Below are 9083 nucleotides of genomic sequence, written 5' to 3' on the forward strand. Positions count from 1 at the left end.
TAGGGCCTCAGAAAAAAAGGCAGTTTTATTTTTTAGTAATTTCAACTGAGAAAGGGGAATGAAAATTAGAAATGTTAGCCTGGTAAGTCGAAGACAGATATGGGAAGAAACTAAAAATTCAGGATTCAGTCTAGATATTTCAAAAAACTAATTAAAAAATCGATGGTACTAGAACCTAGTAATATGTATACTATAGGTCTTCTGAAACATACTTTTTCTCTCTCTAGTCTTTCATTTCTATCAAAGATGTTTTCGGTAAGACTAATTTGTTCATAAATAAGTTTAGTGTCATTAACTCAGCCTGATTATTTACATAAAGTGCAGTAAGAATAATGATTTATCCTATAGCCTCTTTTTAAGTGGCTATTTTGGAACTTTTTATAAGAAATTAAAAGACTCTTGAGACTGGGAAGCCATACCTAGGATTAACCTCACTCTCAGATTGTGTCTGTGAAACTTATACAAATTGGATAAAAACCTCTGTTAACAAGGTCCCCAAAACATCTGAAGGTCCCTGGGTCTCTCAAAAAGTGGCAATATTTGCTTACTGCAAGGGCAGGAACTCTGTAAAGGAACCATGTATACAAGTTGCTAGATTAGTTTTTCCAAGGGGCTTTTTATTGGCCACATTAAAGAGAACCTCAATCCTCAAAGTAGTTTAGTGATATCTGAAAGTATGACATTCCAGTCATAATCGTGGTGAAATAACCAGTGTCTGCAATTGTGTCCTATTACAAAAGAGAACAGATTCTTACTGAACTTATGTAAAAATATTATATTGCCATCAAATAAAAATATGCCTAAACAGTTTCTGAATTCTGGAGATATCAGGAAAGAAAAGGGTAAATGTTTCGGTTCTGCTCACAAAAGTATAATTTACCAAATTGCTGTAAAGCTGTAGACAATCCAAGGGGGAATTTTTTAAAGAGTTTTAGAATTTTTAGTCAGCTCAATCGTATGGCCTCAAATTTGTCAAGTTTTTTCATCCTTTCCCTGAACCTCCTTGAAGACACAACATTTTAGGATTTGCAAAACGCTTTCAGAAAAACAGCATCAGAATAATGCATTTGACTGTGGGCAACACAACTTAAAACAGCCATGGTAAAAGATGCAATTGACAAAGAAATTTGGTTATTTTCTGTGCCCCTCAACAATTTAGCATAATAATCATAATTATGATGGAAAACATAAAGCAGAGGAAAGATCCTTTGTACCACCCTTGAGGTTCCATGAAGGAGATAGGGGATCCCAAAATAAGGAGGTCAGTGGCACAACATTTGTGTTTTTCAAGAGATCTCAGAGTTGCTAGAAGTCCCCTCTAGATCACTTTGTGTGGTATCAAAAGTGGCAAAAATAATCGGCGGCAGAGCAAATCGAAGAACAAGTCTTAGAAAAGTCAATTTGGAGAGTTTTAAAGATTTCAAAAGGCCAATGTAGCTCTACCTAACAAGGGTTTAAGAGAAAAGGTTCCAATCTACTAAGAAGTTTCCTTGGGAGAAAGGATTTAAAAGTGAACAGAGAAAAATATAAGCTTTTACTTAAGCTGACTTTTGACCTTACAGCTCTATTAAAAATAAATAAATAATTAAATATACAAGCAGCAAACTTTCTGTCACACAACCGGCCAGCCTTTTTCTGGACCCAAGAGACTGTGGTGGCAGCGGCAGGAGCAGTGTCCCTGCACTGCCTGGAGTGGGGTCCACTGCACTTGCTCACTGCTTTGCCTGTCAGTGGCACTGCGGGGTGTGCCTATCCAACTCAATAGAGAGGGAAAGACAAATGAAAACAACAAAACCAAAAAACCCAAAGAACCACTTGTATCACAGCCTGAATACACCAAAGTTTAAAACCGCAGATATACCTAGAGAAATAATCAAAATCAAGACAAATAAGCACCCATGAGACTGAAATCAAGAAGCCCTTTATGGCCTTAACCAAGTTTTCCAAAGAAGGAGCAAAAGCTGCAACTATTCCAAAATCTAGACCACTTCCAATGACTACATAAAGGAAGGAAAATTTTGCTAGCCACAAATTGGGTACAACCCACATCTCTGGCCTCATTTTCCAGGACCCCAGTATCTCAGCTGGCCATCTGTACACAAAGGCCTGACAACCCATGTGCCACATGGACAGAAAAATTAAAAGAGACAAATGTTTTGACAACAGGAAATTAAAAAGCTGTCTATGGAAGAAGAAAGGATTATAAACAAATGGATACCCCCAAAGGTCAAGAGTCATACAAATATAAATTAAAAACAATTTAAACTAATTTGTATAAATGTTTTACTTTTCCTGAGTCAAAGGATTTACATTTCCAAGGGACTGATTTCACGACCTGGAATGAAACTTGGGCTGCAGTGGAGAAAGTGCCCAATCCTAGCCATTAGGCTACAAAGTAAAGTGCCTTTCTTCCAAATCCCACAGAAAATCCAAAGCAGGCAGTTTGAGCTTTCAAAGGATTTTAACTTTTCTGGGTCAGATTTCTGCTCTTTAATTTTTTATCTTTTACCTAATTTGATCTTTCTTTCCATAAATACAAATAAGGTAATTGTTTAGAAAGAGACATCTGTAATTTTTTTTTTCAAATATAGGAGACTTTTTAACTTAAAGATCCATTGTCTGGCCACTGATGACTTGAATATCTAATGATGTACTTGTTTTAATAGTGACAATCTCATAAGGCTCTTTATGGAAAGACCAGAAGGTAATTGTCAGGCTTAGAAAAAGTTTTACCATATAAGCAAAAGGAATTCCTGGAAAGAATGTTGAAGAAGCAGTGCCCATGATCACCCAAAATTAACGCCTATAAATAGGCTAAAAGAGCAAAAAAATGGTTGCAGTCACAGATGGTTGAGAACGGTGTTTTTGTGTATCGTGTCTTCAGAATCTCACAAATTTGTGGAGGGCTGGCAGTTACAGACCCGTTAATCCGTGATAATGGGCAGATGTCCTGGAATTGGACTTTCCCAGTACTAATCAGGTAACAAGAGTTGAGACAGCAAAAGCCCTTTATGGATGGTACTTTTTATTAATATAAACTCCTCTGAGACCTTGGCACATAGAAAACAAAGAGAATGTTGTTTAAAATTGTACATATCTTGAGGTTTTCAGTCCTTCCAGGCTAACCATGAGATGAGACCCAAAAATCATGTCCCTCAGATGGTGGAGATGGACAGAGTGCTCCCACTTGGTCACAAGTCAAGCCCTTAAGAACATAAAACAAGACAAGAGGAGAAACTCATCAGTTTTTTTTTTTTTTTTTTCAGTGACCCACACAGCACAGTTTGTCTGAAGTGCAGATCTGATGAGAACTGTAAAACTTCCCAGTTTACGGAGGCTGACTCCAACAACAGACTCTCAGGGATTTTAGGTCTGTATTTTATTCTATGGTAATCCACTTTATAAAAACATGACAAAAGAAGGCAAAGGGAATTCTGTCCTCTGAAAGACCGCTAGAGTAGCTTAACAGAAAAGAGTGTCTATCATTGGCAATATTGTTTGGCAAGCCAGGAAGAGGAAATCTCCAGCATGAACTTGAAGGTGCTTTCTTCTCAAAGAGGGGAAAGACAGATTGGGTTTTATGTCATTCAGGGCCTGTATCATACCTATTTAGCAGATTTAGGGGAAAAACTACACATATTTTTTGTGTATGAGGTGAGTGGAATGCATCAGCAATGGGTAAACATGCATGTAACATGCACACCATGTTTATTCGGGGCAGTGTTTAAGCATTAACATGAGGTGGAATTTGGCTCCTTATATTAAAAGGCAAACTGTAGGACACAAAGACAAAGACAAATTGTGCACAGCCTCTATAAGACGGCTGAAACTGGCTTAAGAACTGTAACAGCATATCAGGAAATAATGTAACATCAGTACTTTGTCCAATCAGAGTTGTAGTGGTCTGGGTTTGAACCAGTTGATAGCTCCTATGGTTTGGGAGCCAAGCAAGGGCGTAGGTTTTCTTGTTGTAGTAGGAATTTAGAATTTGCTATGCCAGCCTATCCCTGAACCCTTGACCTGTAGATAGCTTTTTTCCCCTTAAATGAAGGGCCCATCCTACTTGATAAAGGGGTATCTATTTTGGTCTCTCAGATCACAAAACAGATATTTCTGGGAGAAAAATGATCAAACTATGAATATTTATATCAAAAAGACACCAGAGTTGTTACACGCAAGACTAGTCACAGAAATGCTTTTCTACTATCAGTCTTAACATTTGGGAAGGAAAAGAGAAAACAGTAATATTTATCATCTGCTTGACTGGATTCCACAAAAACACATGCAGAAATCTGGACTGGTAAGAAAATTTTACTATTTTGGCCAGCCATGGCGGCTCATGCCTGTAATCCCAGCACTTTGGGAGGCTGAGGTGGGTGGATCATGAGGTCAAGAGATCAAAACCCTCTTGGCCAACATGGTGAAACCCTATCTCTACTAAAAATACAAAAAATTAGCTGGATATCATGAGATGAGCCTGTAGTCCCAGCTATTCAGGGGGCTGAGGCAGGAGGATTGCTTGAGCCCCAGGATTCGGAGCTTGCAATGAGCGGAGATCAAGCCGCTGCACTCCAGCCTGGTAACAGAGCAAGACTCTGTCTCAGAAAAAAAAAAAAAAAAGAAAGAAAATTTTACTTTATTTTTGGCCAACTTGTTAGGTCCCTGTTTCTGTACACTGTGGTTTCTAGAAGAGCAGAGCTGTTTGGTTACCCTGCCTGCAGTGCCAAAACTGTAGGGACCAAGAGGAAAAGCTTCTCCCTTTACCTTCTGAAGTTCACTGAAAATCAGCTAACAAAAGACAGAATAATAGGAACAAACGCCATACAAAGTTTCTTTTAACATTCATAGCCTGGGGGAATTGCAGGAGAATGATCACCCAGTAACCTGATGCAGTACAGAAACTTATATTCCCTTCTTCGTAGGGGAAGGAGAAGATGGGGAATTTAAGCAATTATTTTGAGGAACACTTAATAATTATTAAGGAGAATGAGTGAACCCAGTAGACAGAAATTAACTTGTAATTGATTCTCATTGGACTTTGAATGAGCTGAGAGGCAGACATTGCTTGAAAAAGGCCGTCCAGGTATGGTTGCATTCCTCAGTCATTTTCTGAGATAGATAATGAGATTTCAGGAAAGGCACGGAAGGCAATTGTGTTCTTTGGGGGTCTGGTATTTAGGAAGATGAGAAAACTTTAGTGAACAGTCTTATTTTGTGCTTTGGGAGCAACGAAAACATTGAGACATAGCAGTGAGGCTGTGGTTAGGGGTGAGGTTAGAGAGACCTTGAAATTTCTTCTTTAGCTCAGCATATTAAAGAAAGTGCCATATTTGGGGACACAGTTTTCTCTGTGCCAAATTAGCATGCCTTGCAATTTTTAAAAAAAAAAAAAGCTGGAATGTTGACTTGTGTAATGAGAACTGAAGTGAGTAAGCCTTTTGTGTGTGCTTTTGATATGGTTTGCCTCTGTAATCTCCAATGTTGGGGGAGGGACCTGGTGGGAGGTGATTGGATGACAGGGGTGAGGAACACATGTCCCCCTTGCTGTTCTTGTGATGGTGAGTGAGTTCTCAGAAGAGCTGGCTGTTTAAAAGTGTGTACACCTCCCACTTTGCTCTCTCTCTCCTGCTGCATTGTGAAGAGGGTGCTTGCTTCCCCTTTGCCTTTTGCCATGATTACTGTAGGTTTTCTCAGGCCTAATGTGGCCTCATAAAGCCTTTGAGTCTTTAATTGACTCAAAATTTAAAGCATGACTTTAAACTATGAGTCAATTTAACCTGTTAAGCCTGTAGAACTTGCTTTCTGTTAAGTCTGTAGAACTGTGAGTCAATTAAGCCTCTTTTCTTCATAAATTACCCAGTCTCAGGTAGTTCTTTATAGCAGTGTGAGAATGGAGTAACACAGATTTTATGATGATCTAGCTAAGAGTTTGACTGTTTAATGTACGCTGTAGCTGTAGGTGCCAAAGCCTTCAAATTCCTCTAACATCCTTATTTTTGCCTCCCATCTTTGCTTGGAGTTTCCCTTTGTTCTGCTCCTCAGACAGTGTGTCTTGCAGCTCGTTCAGCTGTAACACACTGATGTTTTACTGGAAGCTTGTTGTCATGGTCCTAAAGTATGGGGAAAGGGAGTCTTCCATACTCTTCAGAATAAGTCTCAATCTGTATTTTGGAGCTGTAACCTTCATAAGTGTCTCTCCACTGGTGTAAGTTTCCTTTCCCTGCCCCCTATTTATCTTCCTCACCTGCAGTCACCATCTATTTCCTTGAAGCCCTGGTCCCTGTGATCATCCCCCGTAGGTTACACAGAAAGACCAGAGAAAGCTGTAGTTGGGATGAACTGTTTTCCCTCTGCTGGGGTAGTGCTTTGGAGTTGAGCTCTGGCAATGTCCTTTTCCTGGATGCAAGGCCTTTGTTATAGAGAAGATTCTAGGCTCATTTCCCAATGGTCACTCTTCTCCCTTGCCAGAGCTATAAAGGTTTTTCCTAGATTCTCACTTTGAAAATCTGGTGGGGTTCTCGGAGGAAAAGCCCACAAAAGTGTGGCATTCTTCATGAGACTGCAGCCCCTGTAGGTTCTCACTCTCTTGCTAGTTTACCTGCATTCTCCAATCATTCACCAAAATTACCGTTTAAGTGTTTTTACCAGCTCATGGCTTAATTGGCTTCTCCTCCACATCAGCACCTTTTCCAGATTTCAAGGTGGCCATTTGCCTTGTGACATCAGTTTCTGGAAGGGGCAAAAAAGAAGATGATTTTCGGCTTGTCACATTTTATCTTATTGTAAAGATGAGAGTGATAACTTCTAAGCTCTAACTGTGTTTCAAAGGTGAAACTGGATATTCCTTCTCTGCTTATTCGCTTATATATTTATTACAATCTAACAGGTTTATCCATTTATTTACTTATTTATTGTAAAGTTTCATGCAGGCAGGACTTTCCGTCTTTTCAAGAGATTTTTACTGCTGTATCATTAAAGTTTAGAGCAGTATCAGTTTCATAATATTACTCAATGATGTTTATTGATTTAATGTATGTAATGTAAAATAATTCACATTATTTTATACGTATGTGTATATATATGTACATATATAAGCCCTAAGGTTGTCAAATAACTCTACTTTCATTTGATCTCCTTTTCTTTTTCTTTCTTTTTTTTTTTTTTTTTGAGACGGAGTTTCGCTCTTGTTACCCAGGCAGGAGTGCAATGGCGTGATCTCGGCTCACTGAAACCTCTGCCTCCTGGGTTCAGGGAATTCTCCTGCCTCAGCCTCCTGAGTACAGGCATGCGACACCATCCCCAGATAATTTTTGTATTTTTAGTAGAGACGGGGTTTCACCATGTTGACCAGGACGGTCTCAATCTCTTGACCTTGTGATCCACCCGCCTCGGCCTCCCAAAGTGCTGGGATTATAGGCATGAGCCACTGCGCCCAGCCCATTTAATCTCTTTTTCATTTCTTTCTTTTGATATTTCTTTCATGTGGCTTTCTGTCTCTATAACATTCTACTTATTGGCAGCAATCCAAGATGAATGCCTGCTCATTCATGAAAAAACAATTGGTTGGATGGTGGTTGTTTTAGGTAATTCAACCATTTCTGGAATAATTGATTTCAGAGATGAGAAATAATTCTCATCTCATGTACTGATTCTATTAGGTTAGTAGTAATTGCTTAGAAAGCTGTGCTATGATGTATAATGTAACCAGATCGAAAATTTCATTGTCAGTGAGGTTTGCTGTTTTACTTGGTAGGAAGAAAGAGTTATAGCTCTCTTGGTCTGTACACACCATTTCTGGCCACTGGCACAAAAGCTTAAGTCAATAATTTTTAAGTAGGTGGCACATGGTTTCCGTAGGTCTGTCTTAGCTGTGCACTTTCTAAATTAGTCAATCCCTACAACTATTTGTGTATAATTTTAAGACATATTAATTACTATTACTATATAATTATGTCATAGAATTACCTATTTAAACAAATGCATTTAACTTGGTTTTAGTTCCTTCCAGCAAAAGAAAACACCTTTAATGTTTATTTTAATTTTAAATTTTATTATTATTATTACTATTATTATTATTATTAGAGACAGGTCTGTCTCTCTCTCTCTCTCTCTCTCTCTTTCTGTTTTCCAGGCTGGACTTGAACTCCCGAGCTCAAGTGATTTTCCAACCTCAGCCCCTCAGTAGCTTGGACTACAGGTGTGTGCCACATTGCCCGGTTCAGAAAACACCTTTAACTTCCAGTAACTAGTGAGCTTTCTACAAATATGAGTCATCTTAGTTCAGCTTACTTAAATTTAACTTGTACTTTCAAATAGCTTATATGTGTTAGATTTTTCATTTGAATCATATTTTCATTAGCCCTATAATATTACATTCAGTAGGATAAAATGCAATCAATTTTAAAACTATTTAGATAGATGTGATTTCTGGGAATTCATATTCAGATAAGTGGTTGGAATTTAACATCTTTATTTTAAACGGTAAGAACTTTCAACAACTGGCAGTCTGAAATTATGAATATAATTACTTAAATCCTTGGGAAAGCCTACCAGATAGCATATCCAACGCAAAATAACAAGGAGGGTTTTTGTATTTTGCACAGAATAAGTGTTGAATAGAATATTTTAAACATTTTCTTTTTTCTTCTTGGTACAACACTATCAGTCAAATCATTTGGACAAACAGCTTCTACGTTTCATTTTTAAGTCTAAAACGTATTAGGAAAAATTTTTCTACTACATTTTATTTGCACAATAAAATATGGTGGCTATATTTTCTCTTTGTAAAAGCCTTGACACAATTATAGTCTGGCTGCTTGTCACTGAGATATTTATTATATTATTTGGCTATTTTATCTTTTTTGAATTAAAATTAATTCAGATTACTGATAGTATTTTCAAAAATTAACAACCCTAAAATAACCTTAAAACAGTTAAATGCAGGGAACTAAACTTGTATCATCTGAAAGCAATGTAGGTTTGATTTGCTGAAAGATAGAGATGAAGCACGGTGAAGTACAATAGGATGTATACCATTGATGTATTTGGACTGAATCCAGGTCTGCTCTAGAAATTCCATTATT

Source organism: Sapajus apella, unplaced genomic scaffold (genome assembly GCF_009761245.1).
Source record: "Sapajus apella isolate SASKATOON/1434 unplaced genomic scaffold, GSC_monkey_1.0 scaffold1, whole genome shotgun sequence".
NCBI lineage: Eukaryota > Metazoa > Chordata > Mammalia > Primates > Cebidae > Sapajus > Sapajus apella.